The sequence below is a fragment of the Hemitrygon akajei genome, chromosome 6, assembly GCF_048418815.1.
Source record: "Hemitrygon akajei chromosome 6, sHemAka1.3, whole genome shotgun sequence".
Classification (NCBI taxonomy): domain Eukaryota; kingdom Metazoa; phylum Chordata; class Chondrichthyes; order Myliobatiformes; family Dasyatidae; genus Hemitrygon; species Hemitrygon akajei.
In genome coordinates, this window is record NC_133129.1 from 57,232,110 (window position 1) to 57,246,679 (window position 14,570).

The window sequence follows — 14,570 nt, forward strand, 5'->3', positions numbered from 1 at the left end:
GTACAATAACACATTTACCATTATGTTCTGTTTCATATAGCCATGCGCCTGAACAATCTCATAAGCAATGAAACAATATATCGAGGTTATCTACTTCAAACCATTTAAATGTCACAGGAACAAGTACGTTTGACTTGCAAGCTGTAAATTGAGCTAGTATGGCTGTTTTCTAAATAAGGACTCAACTGCACGTGTAATGGAACAAACTCAAATGAAACATTCAGTCTGAAAACTAGGTTTCACCTCTACATTAGAATTAACAATGTAAGAAACTATTTTTTTCTTATGGGCACTAAGAAGTCATTCTGCAAAACAAAAAAAAAATACTGTTAAAAACAAAAGTAAATATTCTTTATATTGTTTCAGAAAGCTGAAGTTGAAATGAGGTTACCTAGAACAATTCTCAGCAATTCTGCAATGATGAATAATTTTCACACATTATTGTCTGGTGGCTTCACTTGTACAAACATGGGCACAAGCCTGGAAGCACCTCTTTTCATGGAAGATGTCACCAATTGCCATAGGAGAATAAGAACAGAAGAAAAAGATGTTCAGCCTTCTTTGTTTCAAAATCCACACGCAATTTGCTCCATGATCTACATATACCGGTCTACATATGTGCTCTCTGAAATAAAAAAATCTGCACAGGCTCACACAGCAAATCATCCAGAAGTAAATTTGCAGAGCACTGACAGGTGCATTGATCAGTATGCATTCTTTCTTTTTTAGTATATTTGCATGGCCACTATATTCCACAATGTGTTTGATTATCTTGTTCCTATCACATATTTATGACACTGAAATTCCATTCCCTGTCAGGTACAGATGTAACTGCTTTAATAAATGTGTTCATTTCCAGATTTTTTTTTTTTGCAGTGTATTCAGCTTATCTGCAGCTTTCTGGGGAAGGCCGGGATTCTCACCTAATTTCTCTTTTGCTCTTATCCAATCATGTTTGTTTTATATTTTTTTGCTCATATCAAGCCTAAAGCAACTTGTTCACCCACAACCAATTCTCAAAATGTGTAGAAAGCAAATCTCCATTTTGTCCTTCTTGTTTTGCCTAATGGAAGTTAATATACATTCCTTTCAACTTTCAGTTTTGAATCATATTTCAAGAACAGAGTTTATTGCATATTGTTGACAACAGTGCATATTTAGTGCATGCATTGGAGGTTCAATTTCTACATCTGCATGGTATCATCTATTTTTTGCCTGGTTGAACTGTTATCAATGTCCTCAAACTTGTCTTACTTTTGACTGAACATAAGACAGAAATAAATGTTATTTTATTTATGATTAAATAATAAAAAGAGATATCATACATGTCAGTTAAGCTCATGGACAACTCTTCCTCATTGGCAAGAAATGTTCACTTAGTTGTCAATGTCTAATTCCCATATTTCATTCAACCTTTCTTTTAAATGAACACTCCTTTCTGCTGGTCCACAATGATAAATTTATAACTTTCTGGATGAAAAATCCAGCTGGTATTTAATAACTTGTCCATTTAGTCTGTAGAGATAACACAAGATTTTCACTACTTCAAAATAATCCTTGATACATAGAACACTACCTATACTACTGGTGGCTGTCCGCCATATGCAACGTGGAGAGCAGAGTCTGCGTGGGAGAATTTTTAAGGTGCAAAAGCTGTTACAATGGGGTAGTTCTGATCTCTTGACTTTAGAAGTCTGGGTCCAGTAGTATGAGACAATGTCACAACTGGGTTCTTCCTTGGTTCCACTGAGTGTCCTCATTATGCCCTTTGCTCTCCATTGAGCATTGCAGAGCTGTCTTCCTGGCTGTTGGATCTCACTGTAGATCTCCGCTGGAGCTGACTTTGCACGTCAGGGCAGGGATGACCCTATCTCACTGAGGTATGAGAACTGCCAACTAACCTCATCTGGCTTTTCCCACCTGTTGAAGTGGTGTACTAGCAACATTCTGTGACAAAGATCACTGCTTTATGACACAAATGCAAGCAATTAATGTTATTTAAAAACTGTTCACTCTAAGCATAGTGTAGCATCCATTGGCCAGAAGTGCGCGTGACTGACACTAGTTAGAACTGATTTGGCAACTCTCCTGTCCCAATTAAGTGCCATAGTGTCCCAAATAAACAAAGTGGATGGCAGTAATTTTCTCTATTCATTCTTTTCTCTTTTGAGAGTAGTCCAGAATAAGTGATTGCCCTGATTAACCAATGGCCCAATTAACTGGAATCCACTGTATTAAATTCAAGGAAACAGTTATTGAATATTAAAACCAGTTAGTAAATTGGTGTAAGACTGCTGATTTTCATTGTTGTAGCTTTAACCATTGCACATAATCCCTCAGAGGCTCAAACAAAATAATGCAAATGAGATAATTTCACAGCATCAGATTATTGAAAACCCAGCAAGCTGATTGCCTGAAGGACATTAAAGCTATAGGCACCAGTTTCTAGTATGCAATGTAACTGACTATTCAACTGAATTTCTAGCTCTGATTCTAAATATATTCAACATTTTAAGCATTGTTGGTAATAGCCCCCAATGTTTTCCAGGCAACCTGAGTGCAAATCTTCCAAAAAAAAATTTATACAGATTAAAGTCAATGGAATTATAACCATTTCCTGGTCTTTTCATCCATGCTATGCTCTGTCAGTTTTGAAAGTAGTTTATTTCAACAGGTGAATGGATTGCAAAATGTTGGGTTAATATTTACTCATTCTCCTGTGCACTAATATTTACTCTTCTGTGTGACAGGCAATTTAAATGGCCAGCAAATGTGTCTGGGGGTTGAATTTACATGACATAATCTGCTAATGTCAACAGTGAATAATTCTTGCCCTGAAACTAGTTGGCTCAACCCTTTATGTCAACTTATGGAAATTGCATTGGTGTGATACAGCTAACTGAAGGTCCTCAGGCAGCTTCTTGGAAAGGGAGACATCATTATTAGGCTGCTTCAATTCCGTGTGGACAACTAATGGTCTGATTGCTGGACACAAGTCTGCAAGAGCCTGCAGAGGGTTGTAGACTCAATCAGTTTCATTAAGGGCATAATCCTTCCTACCGTTGAGGACATCTTTAACAGGCAGTACCTCAAGAATCACTACTGACCTGCATCATCCAGGACATGCCCTCTTCTTGTTACTACCATCATGGAGGTGGTTATAGGAGCCTGAAGTGGCACTCAATGCCTCAGGAACAGCTTTTCCTCTGCCTTCAGATTTCTGAGTAGTCCATAAACATGACTTGTTATGGTTTTACACTTTGTACTATTCGATTTTGTAATTTATATTAATTTTACATTTTTGCATTATGCTGCTGCAACAAAAGAAGAAAAAATCTATATCATGTAAGTCATTGTAAATAAATCTGATTCTAATTCTGAATATTCACCTTTCTCCAAGCTTTCTAAAAGAAGTTATCTTTAATATCATTCCAACTTACATTTCTTTGGTGGCTGCAGAGGACACTGATAATTTTGTGTTAATTTGGCCCCTCATTTTCCACATTTACCACCAGACTTCTTGAAGATGTACATAAGGAGATGAACATCTGCTTTCAGCGTTTGTTCATGTTACCTAAAACTAAATGACCTCTGCACGTTTGTCAAAGGGACTAATTTCGGATAGATTGAGTGCAAGCCATAAACTTGTATGCTTTGAGTTCATTTTTCATCATGGACACGGTGTAACACAGACTCAGTTAGTACCTTCTCACCTTCTGGCAATCAATATCAACAATACTTTGGTCTCTGTAACAACTATTATATTGGCCCATTGGTCTTTATAACTTGACATTACAGTCTTTTACATAATATTGAGGACACATAGCCTTTGATCTGTAGCAGAACAACAAGTACAATCCATTTAGTTCATTGTTCTGAAGCTAACGTTTAGCAATTCTATTTCAAGTACAGTGGACATCTGTTAATTGGGCCATCGGTTAATCAGGGCAGCCTCTTATTTATGACAACTCTTACAGAACTGAAACCAATTGAGAAAATAGTCATGATTCCTTTCATTTATTTGGGACACTAGACCGCTTAACTGGAGCAGGAGACTGCTGCTGAAGGTTCAAACTAGCATCAATTGCATGCGCTTGTGTGGTTGTTAGACACAACTCTGTGCTTTTCAAGCCAACAGTTTATAAATAGCATTAATTGCGTTATGTATGTATTCAAAAAGCAGTAACTTTTGTCACTGATTGTTAGATTGGAGATGCCAGAAATAGCCAGGAGTGAAAATCAAATATTTTCACTACTTTAACTAGTAGTAACTACTTCAACAATCATCTTGAATGTTACAATCAAAATAAAGGTTTGGAGGATGCAATCGTTGATAGCATTATATGAAGGCAGTCCATTATCTGCACCAGGTGTCTGCACTAACTTTGTTCATTTACAGTCGAAAGAACACGATCCAGATGAATTCCTCCATTGATAAATATTAGAAACTAATACACAGTTTATTGTGCTGCAGTAGTCTTCTCATTTGTTCTGTATTTCATTTAAAAACATAGTTTGTTACTAACTTCTCATAAAGATGCATAAGATTACAGAGTACAGGAATTTACAGGGCAAGAGTATAGGAATTTTTGTACATGAGTACATGTGTTGGGTGGCAGGGAGAGGGGGAGAGAGAGGGGAGAGAGGGGAGGAGGGGGAGAGGGAGGAGGAGATAGACGGGTGAGGGGGAGAGAGGGGAAGATGAGGGAGGGGAGAGAGGGGGAAAGATGGGGAGGAGAAGATCGGGTGGGGAGAGGGAGGGGGAGAGAGGGGGAGAGGGGGAGACAGAGAGAGATGGGGAAGACAGTGGGGAGAAAGGGGAGAGAGACAGAGAGATGACAAGAGAGGGAGGGTGAGGGTGTTGGTGAAAGAGAGATACAGAGAGAGAGAGAGAGAGAGAGAGAGAGAGAGAGAGAGAGAGAGAGAGAGAGAGAGAGAGAGAGAGAAGCAGAGACAGAGAGACAGATGCAGTATAGAATACAATTCAGTGTAGGGGATAATAAATTAAGGTAGGTTCCAAGGAGTTAGTATCCCTGATACATCACGGTAGTGTGGTGGGTAGCATAAGCTATTACAGCTCAGGGTGTCAGAGTTTGGAGTTCAGTCCTGGCACCTTCTGTAAGGAGTTTGTACGTTCTCCCTGTGACTGCATGGGTTTCCTCTGCATACCTTAGTTTCCTTCCACAGTCCAAAGATGCACCAGTTAGTAGGTTAATTGGTGAGTTGGGTGGGTTAATTGCCCCTGTTATTAAGCTAGGGTTAAATAGGTGAGATTTTGGGTGGCACAGTTCATTGGCCCGGAAGGGTCTGTTCTTTGCTGTATCTCTAAATAAAACTAAAATTTAAACGGCATCTCTCTCTCTCTCTCCGACCCTGAATGCAGCTACACACTCACACATAAAAAATTTCTCGCAGTCTTGCCCCATAAACGTCTGTACTCTATATTCTTTCCCATCTTCATGAGAAGTTATTTATGCACTAATATGAAATTTTTCCCTGCAAACTGTAGGAGCCAAAACTAGGAATAAAACGATCATCTGAGAATGGAATTCTGTGTGCTGAGTGCTGGTTCAAGCTACAAAACAGTTAAACTAGATGAAAACACGCATGTGTCTGTATTACTGTGAACAACAATCTGCTCTGTTGTTATCAGCCATAAATCTGTCCCAGCTTTAATGAGTTTTCACTGATGCACATCCATCCTCTTACAACCAAGCTCACAGCTGACAACCTGTCCTAAACCAGGGAAAATTGCAATGGTTTTGGGGCTAAGACCTTGGAGGTTTATCTTCTGACGATAAGTGTAGAATTCTGATGGCAAGCTCTCTTTCTCCACTGCACAACCCCAAAGGACTCCAGGCAAAAGAAAACTTGAGAAAAAAGTAGAATTCAGCACTCAAACCAGGCATATGAGATACAACGAGCATACCCCAAAGTCACACTGAGGAAAGCAATCCTTTTTCAAGTAAAAAAATACAGTATGCTATTTATTGAATGCTTTCTCGTTGCTTTTTTCTAAGCAAATAAGTTTTTGGAAAATATAGATATGGCAAATAATACTCAGGTTATTTTCAGGATGATACTTCTATAAAGAGATTAATCAAATAGTCTTCCATATTTCTAAATAACTCCTCCTCCCATACCAAACCATCAGCAGCTCACTCATAATTTCCTCAACTCAATTTACATGCCATATTATCACATTATTTGCTTGGAGTTTTTTTTCCCCAGTAATTACATTTTTAGTTCTCTTTTATTTTTGTGAAGATGTAAAGGAGGAGGAAGTAGCAAAATACCTTACTTATCATTTATGATGAACCTTTCACTTCTTAGTCTACAAATCAGGGTAATTTGTTGAAAACTGACAGAAAGATAATTTAAGCTTAATGAGACCTCCTATGATGCTGGTAAATGCTGCAGCAAAAATACGCATTAGATGTTGTGGAAACTGAAGAACAGATTGATAAAGCATACCTCTTTCCTTCTACCATATACCATAGCAAAGGCTTTTAGGCAATGCATCCCACTGACCAGGTATTCTGATTCCTATCAATTGAATGCTGATGCATCTGTTAGATTGTCGTGCAAGATACTTCAATAAGATTGTTTTGCTGGAAGATACGGGACACAACTGGATAGTAAAGTCTTTGTTTATAGAATTCTCAGCTGAGGACTTTGGAAAGTTGGGGGGGGGGTGTCAAAGGTCTACACAGAGTAGTGAGTATAAAGTTCACATTCCACCTAGGAATGGTTAAATTTAATATTGGCAGCAGGAAGCACCAAATAAAATTCAATCTATCAGTCCTTCTCTTTAAGGAATCACAATAATGATATTTCTTTTGCAGAAAAATCACACGGTTGTGTAGCCACCTGGGGGCAGGTAGCCTTTTTTCAAAAAAGTTTTTTTTATTTGCTAAAGGCAGTACACTGAGAAAATATATCTCCGGCTTGTGATATTTTGATGTTTTTCTTAAACTAAAGGATGATATTGGTGCAACAGATACACTTCACCCATTTTAAAGTTAATTTCTTTGCTTCTGATTAACGTTTGACTGGTAGCATTTATAATATAAAAAAATAGCTGCTTACCAGACAACGACATAATAGTCAATAGGAAGATAATAGGAAAAATTCGGTCTAATTCCCATATAATTAAATTGAAATTTCAACACTACTAAACGAACACAATTTGCTTCATATTCCACTCAAAATGCTAATCTGCTTCATGTGGGTTCTGTATTTACTTCATATCTAAGAACATCAAACTTTAACTACAACGTTTGCAATGAGTCTAAGAACATGCCACCTAAGAACACGAGTCTAAGAACGAGTCCACCTATCTTCTGTGGACTGCTTTGTTAAAACAAGTCCACACTTCCAAATATCTGTCAAATTATTACATCAGAAAGAGATATAATTAGGAACTTTACTGTCTTTCATTTGGAGGTTTTAAGGGAAATAACTCAATAGTGACCCAATGGAAAACAATCAATGTGCACAAATTAATTCTTTGTCCTCTCTAGTTGATTAGTTGTGTAGATCCAGAAAATATGATGTGATTTTAGAGCAGAGATTAGAAAGGAAAAGAACATTTATTTAAGACTTCATTCAATAGAAACACAGTGCTATGGTAATTCTACCTTCTGAATTCATGGTGTCTCTGGGAGACAGAGAAAAAAAGGAAAGTCTAATCTCCTGCCTTACTTTGGAGGATAATCCAGAGATAAATGGCTCCTCAAAAGTTTTGTCAACCTTCACCAAGGTTTCAGTGGTTACTTGGGAAATTCCCTTGGAAATACAGGTGAAGAACATAATACAACTGGATCAGTTTATCACTGAATATAGATTAGTGGATATTTATACGAATTTCCAACTTTTGATTCCAGAGTTCAGCATGATGCTCAAATGACATTTAAGACTGCAACCAATGTTAATATCAAGTACTCATTGCTTTCTAGAAGTTGAAGACTGACACTTCTTATTCTACGTATTATCCATATAGGCCTTTCATCTCACTAAACTCTAATCATGAACAAAGGCTACCTATCAATCATTAACAAGGGATACAAACTTTCAACTCAAAGGGTGATTCACCTGATATCATAAAATAATCTTTTGTATTTTCTAGTTCTCAGGTAAATTATTTTTCTAAGCTTGTTCAGTCAACTATTGAAAGTGAATGCACAAAGATGTTAAGAGATCTTATACTTGCTTCTCTACAACATTTTATGTCAGACCATGCCTCACCACAAGCAGATATAAACAAATCTCAGGTGAGACTGACAGTTGTATTTCTTAGCAGTTAGGTACAACAACATTTACTTATGGATTAAAAACATTCAACATAATCTGCAGTTGTCATTGAGGTATGAAGTAGTTGATAACCAAGGAAACAGCTGTTCACAAGGCACAAATTGCTGTGTAAACTGAGATAATACAATCTACGTGAATTATAGTGCATAAAAATAGTACCACATAATGATTCTAGGCAACTTCAGGAGAGTAGAATCAGGTTTAAAACTATAAATAACATTAAAATTACCTTTTGAAACTATGTTCAGAAATACTTTGTTGATGAAATCAAACCATACAGTGCCTATAAAAAAGTATTCTGCACCCCTCCCCCCAGAATTTTTCATGTTCCATTGTTTTACAACATTGAATCACAGTGGATTTAGTCTGGCTTTTTTTTAAACACTGATCGACAGAAAAACGCTCTTTTGTGTCAAAGTGAAAACAAATCTCCACAAAGTGATTTAAATTAATTACAAATATAAAACCAAAAATAATTGATTGCTTTCAAGTCAGTATTTAGTAGATGCCCCTTTTGGCAGTAATTATAGCCTTGAGTCTATGTTGATAGCTCTCGATCAGCTTTACATATATGAATACTGCAATTTTTTCCCATTCTTCTTTACAAAACTGCTCAAGCTCTCTCAAATTGCCTGGGGATCATGAGAGCCTGTTTCAACTCCAGCCACAAATTTTCAATTGGATTGACATCTGGACTGACTTGGCCACTTGCGGATATTAACTTTTTTGTTTGTAAGCAATTCCTGGGTAGCTTTGGCTTTATGCTTGGGGCCACTGTCTTGCTGGAAAACAAATCTTCTCCAAAGTCACAGTTCTCTTGCAGACTGCATCAGATTTTCCTCCAGGATTTCCCAGTATTTTGCTGCATTCATTTTACCCACTACCTTCACAAGCCTTCCAGGGCCTGATGCAGTGAAGCATCCCCACAGCACGATGCAGCCACCACCATGCTCCATGGTAGAAATGGTATGTTTTTGATGATATGAAGTGTTTGGGTGTTTATTTTGATGGCCAAAAAAGCTCAATTTTGCTTTTATCAGACAGTAAAACCTTCTTTCAGCTTACCTCAGAGTCTCCCACATGCCTTCTGGCAAATTCTAGCCAAGATTTCATGTGAGTTTTTTCCAGAAGTGGCTTTCTCTTTGCCACCCTCCCACAAAGCTGCAACTAGTGAAGAACCTGAGCAACATCTGTTGTATATGCAGTCTCTCCCATCTCAGCCACTGAAGTTTGTAACTCCTCCAGAGTTGTCATAGATCTCTTAGTGTACTCCCTCACCAGACCCACGGTGATTCAGTTTTTGAGGACAGCCTACTCTAGGCAGATTTACAACTGTGCCATATTCTTTCCATTTCTTGACGATTGACATAACTGTACTCCAAGGGATATTCAGTGACTTGGAAATGTTCTTGTATCCACCTCCTGACTTGTGCTTTTCAACAACCTTTTCATGGAGTTGTTTGGAGTGTTCTTTTGTCTGATGGTGTAGTTTTTGCCAGGATACTGACTCACCTGCAGTTTGACCTTCCAGATACAGGTGTATTTTTACTACAATCAATTGAAACAATTTGAGTGCTCACAGAGCAGTTCCCATTTAATTATGTGACTTCTAAAACCAATTGGCTGCAGCAGTGATGACGTGTTGTGTCATAATTAAAGGGGCTGAATTATGCTTATGCTATTCATTATTTTGTGTTTTATATTTGCAATTAATTTAGATCAGTTTGTAGAGTTTTGTTTTCACTTTGACACGAAAGAGTATTTTTCTGTTGATCAGTGTCAAAAATTGCCAAATTAAATCTACTATGATTCAATATTGTAAAACAATTAAACATGGAAACTACCAAAGGGGGGCAGATGGGGGACTTGAATACTTTCTATAGGTACTGTATAATTCAGCAAATTAGGATTAGAATATATATTTTGACCAGTACTGAAATAAATCATCATATTTCACAAAGAATGTACTTGGTCTGTTTAAGCATTTCTCTGTATTGTTATTAATTATACAGAAAAAGTCACGAAAATGTATTTACGTTACCCTGAGGCTGCGGCTTTGGAATTCAATACAGCGTGCACTATCCTGAGACCTTTGAAATAAGGAGAGCAAAAATTAGAATGAAATATGACTTCAGAAAGAAAATTTGTAAATATTTTGGTTAGGAATATGATAAATCAATACATCAAAACACATTTGGAAAAATCAATCAGAACATCAGCAAAAGTTGTAATAAAATCATATGTTTTTGCAGAAGCTTCATAATGTTAGATCTTCACTTAATCATAGTTAATTTATATGAAGTGAATTAGTATTAATAAAAGAAACCCTTGCTCGAGTCTGTAACTTGGAATATTAAGGATAGTGTCATTTAAACTACCAATACCAATGGGCTGTGGGATCTGGTATTCATGGGTTCTGACACAGATTAATACTAAGATGTACTGAGCAACCATTTGATATCACTATGCATGTCCACCTCCAACCATGCAGGCAGTGACAACATTTAGTACTGTGTAACTTGTCCATAAAATACCCAATCATATTTATCAGTTGGCTTTGTCCATAAAGACTAAACTTCTGGTGATTAAATAAGGTTGTGCAATACGATCTTTAGGCCAATGAATTTTAGCACAAACATATGTAAAGCAGGACAATGTGCCAATAGAATTCACTCAATTCCAAAACAAACATATGTGTCCATAATAGCTGCTTCCCTTCACTCCTCCAAGAAAAATTTCCACACCAATTTAATTTGCTGTTCTGAGTATGATCCTCAACATTTAAACCAGCTGAGAGTCTACCCTTTATAATTAATTCATAGGAAGCCTCATACCCAGTTGAACATTTTGTTTATTTTTTTATCAAAGAATGCTACCAGCATTATACATTAAGTGATTACTGAAAAATGATGCTAATACATTTTTGATGTGCAGGCATCCTTCTGATTAGCCATTATAATCCTGAACTAGTGATGCACAACCTTCTCTCTTCTGAGTGAACGTAACCATAAAAATACATAAAACATACATGTGAACTTGTCTAAAGAACTTGCTCCTGCTCCATCCCTGTTGTTTTTTAAACAATGTAGGAGCTGCATTCATTTGCTATTTTAATCATCCACTGCTCAATTGAAGAAATACATTACTGGTTCAGTTCGTAGTACCTTGGACTTTGCCAACAGATTCACATATCATTTCAAGACCTGATTTGAAAAGTGTTATTAAATCTGTATCAGTCGTCCAATCATGACATTAGATCTGGTTTTTTTTGGTGCTTATTTTCCCCTTTATTTTCTTTTTCTCCTCTGGGAGTCGACGACATGTTTGGCCTGAGTTACCCGGCATGTCTTCCTGCTCCGCATTTCAGGGCTCCAACATGTCCACATTCTTTTATCGATATTCTCACTCTTTAAACAGCCCCATTCACTTACTGACGAGACAAACTTATTTACAACATATACCCCATATGGTCATTTCTGTTTTTCCTGCCGAGAGACATTACCGCTACTCCCACCCTCCTTGCAGTTTACCAAATTTCTTTTATCTTCTGTTCAATTCTGACTTCTGTTGTGCCCTTGGGGCAAGAGATGTTTGTCCTGCCAAAGTTGTTGGCAAAAAATAAACTGAGGACATAATGCTTTTGCTGGTTGTTCAGCAAAATAAGGGTTTCTCCAACTAAAGGGTGTAATATGACAAGGAGTAGAAACAGAACCATTTTTTCTCTCTGTGAAAATCAAAAATCAATGGTTGGAGTGTTTAGGATAAAAGAAAATGAATGTAACATTGGTAGTATTTAAGAATAAATTTGAAAACACTTTTTCTCTCTTGAAAACCGGCAACATGCTATCTGACAGGATTCTAGATTCTAATCCATCTGAAATTTTCAGGATTGGGATTGGTCGATCTTTCTCAAATACCGGATGTAGGGTGTGGGACCGACATAGCTTCTCAGTTGTATGTTGCATAACTATGATAAAACAAAACAATTGAACAGACTTGACAGATGAATGAGCAACTTCATTTATTTTGCTACATACCCTCTTCTCAACCAGCATCAAAAACAACATGCCGTATAAATATTTGATGTGTTATATTAGAAACATAGAAACATAGAAAACCTACAGCACAATACAGGCCCTCTGGCCTACAAAGTTGTGCAGAATATGTCCCTACCTTAGAAATTACTAGGGTTACCTATAGCCCTCTATTTCTCTAAGCTCCATGTACCTATCCAAAAGTCTCTTCAAAGACCCTATTGTATCCGCTATTGCCAGCAGCCCATTCCACGCACTCACCACTCTCTGCATAAAAAACTTACCCCTGACATCTCCTCTGTACCTATTCCCCAGCACCTTAAACCTATGCCCTCTTGTGGCACTATTTCAGCCCTGGGAAAAAGCCTCTGGCTATCCACACGATCGATGCCTCTCATCATCTTATACACCTCTGTCAGGTCACCTCTCATCATCCGTCACTCCAAGGAGAAAAGGCCAAGTTCACTCAACCTGTTATCATAAGGCATGTTCCCCAATCCAGGCAACATCCTCGTAAGTGTCCTCTGCACCCTTTCTATGGTTTCCACATCCTTCCTGTAGTGAGGCGACCAGAACTGAGCACATATTTAATGTTAATTTTTCAACATTTTAAGAATATTTATTATCAAATTACATACACTATATGTTACCATATACCATCTTAAGACTGACTTTCTTGCAGGTATTTACAGAAAATGAAAGTGAATAAACAAATGAATGAATCAGAATCAGGTTTATTATCACCAGCATCTGATGTGAAATTTGTTAACTCAGCAGCAGCAGTTCAATGCAATACATAATATAGAAGAAGAAAAAACTAAGAATAATAAATAAGTAAATCATAAATCTATTCATATTCTGAATAAATTGAAAATTGCGCAAAAAGCAGAAATAATATATATTAAAAAAGTGAGATAGTGTCCAAGGGTTCAATGTCCATTTAGGAAGCGGACGGCAGAGGGGAAGAAGCTGTTCCTGAATCACTGAGTGTGTGTCTTCAGGCTTCTGTCCCTCCTACCTGATGGTAACAGTGAGAAAAGGGCTTGCCCTGGGTGCTGGAGGTAATTAATAATGGACACTACCTTTCTGAGACACCGTTCCCTGAAGATGTCCTGGGTACTTTGTAGGCTAGTACCCAAGATGGAGCTGACTAGATTTACAACCTTCTACAGCTTCTTTCGGTCCTGTGCAGTAGCCCCTCCATACCAAGCAGGGATGCAGCCTGTCAGAATACTCTCCATGGTACATCTATAGAAGTTCTTGAGTGTATTTGTTGACATACCAAATCTCTTTAAACTCCTAATGAAGTATAATCGCTGTCTTGCCTTTTTAATAACTGTATCGATATGTTGGGACCAGGTTAGTCCTCAGAGATCTTGACACCCAGGTACTTGAAACTGCTCACTCTCTCCACTTCTGATCCCTCTATGAGGATTGGTATATGTTCCTTCGTCTTATCCTTCCTGAAGTCCACAATCAGCTTTGTCGTCTTACTGACGTTGAGTGCCAGGTTGTTGCTGCGACACCGCTTCACCAGTTGGCATATCTCACTCCTGTACAGCCTCTCATTTCCATCTGAGATTCTACCAACAATGATTGTAATATCAGCAAATTTATAAAATGTATTTGAGCTATACCTAGCCACACAGTCATGGGTATTATGCGAGTAGAGCAATAGGCTAAGCACAAACCCGAGCTGCATCAGTGTTAATTGTCAACAAGGAGGAAATAGTATCACCAATCCACACAGATTGTGGTGTTCCCGTTAGGAAGCTGAGGATCCATTTGCAGAGGGAGGTACAGAGTTCCAGGTTCTGCAGCTTCTCAACCAGGACTGTGGGAATGATGGGATTAAATGCTGAGCGATAGTCGATGAACAGCACCCTGACATAGGTGTTTGTGTTGTCCTGGTGGTCTAAGGCTGTGTGAAGTCATTGAGATTGTGTCTGCCATTGACTTTTTGTGGTGATAGGCAAATTGCAATAGGTTCAGGTCTTTGCTGAGACAGGAGTTCAGTCTAGTCATGACTGAAAGCATTTCATCACTGTAGATGTGAGTGCTACCGGGTGATAGTCATTAAGACAGCTTGCATCTCTGTACACTCATTTGGATCTTCCACCCAGCACCGTTAGTAACTCATACCACTCAGTCACTCCATTACCATTGCCCAATCAACTGTTTCTAGTATCTAATTATTGGAAGTCAAGAGAGAAAGGTCCTTGC

General features: G+C 37.9%; 1 protein-coding gene across 1 annotated transcript in view; it reads right to left on the minus strand.

Annotated features, from left to right (window-relative positions):
* Positions 1-14,570, minus strand: part of LOC140729077 (receptor-type tyrosine-protein phosphatase delta-like) — a 2,395,537-nt gene that overhangs the window by 1,182,565 nt on the left and 1,198,402 nt on the right. Inside the window, exon 7 of the mRNA XM_073048383.1 lies at positions 10,355-10,403. The gene's annotated coding sequence lies outside the window, so the exon portion shown is untranslated. The remainder of the gene's footprint in view (positions 1-10,354; positions 10,404-14,570) is intronic.